Genomic DNA, 517 nt, shown 5'->3' with positions numbered 1-517 from the left:
AGGGAAGGTACAGAGTCATGAATAGCGTCCCCTGGCATCAGGGTAATGAATGGGCAGCCTCCCGCTTAAGATTTCATGATAGCATTCAAGTCGTGGCAGCCCAGTCAGGGCAGATGGCCCTAGACAGGTGGGTGGGCTAATTCATGATCTAGCCCTGGGAAGGCCCGCTGTCATCAGGCTGAGGAAGCATTTGCAGCTGGTGTGTGCTCTTCCTGGAAGAGCATCTGCACACCAACTTCAGATGCTTCCTTAGCTTGATGAAGGGTATTTAAACCTGAAAGCTTGCTAAGAAGAATTTTCCCCACTATTTGAGTTGGTCTAATAAAAGATAGCTGATTTACCCAAAGAACCATGTCTGCCTATGTCCTTAGACCAACACGGCTATAACCTACACTCCTGAGGGAAGTGGGGAAGTGGGCGACTTAGAGGAAGAGCAAGCAGGAGGGAGCAAAAGGTGAGGTGTTCTCATACTTCCTGAGAGCAACAATGATAAAGTGGGTGTCTGCTATACACCACC

This window comes from Alligator sinensis, unplaced genomic scaffold (genome assembly GCF_000455745.1).
Source record: "Alligator sinensis unplaced genomic scaffold, ASM45574v1 scaffold241_1, whole genome shotgun sequence".
Lineage (NCBI taxonomy): Eukaryota > Metazoa > Chordata > Crocodylia > Alligatoridae > Alligator > Alligator sinensis.
The sequence above is the reverse complement of the archived record's forward strand: the minus strand, read 5'-3'. Positions refer to the sequence as shown.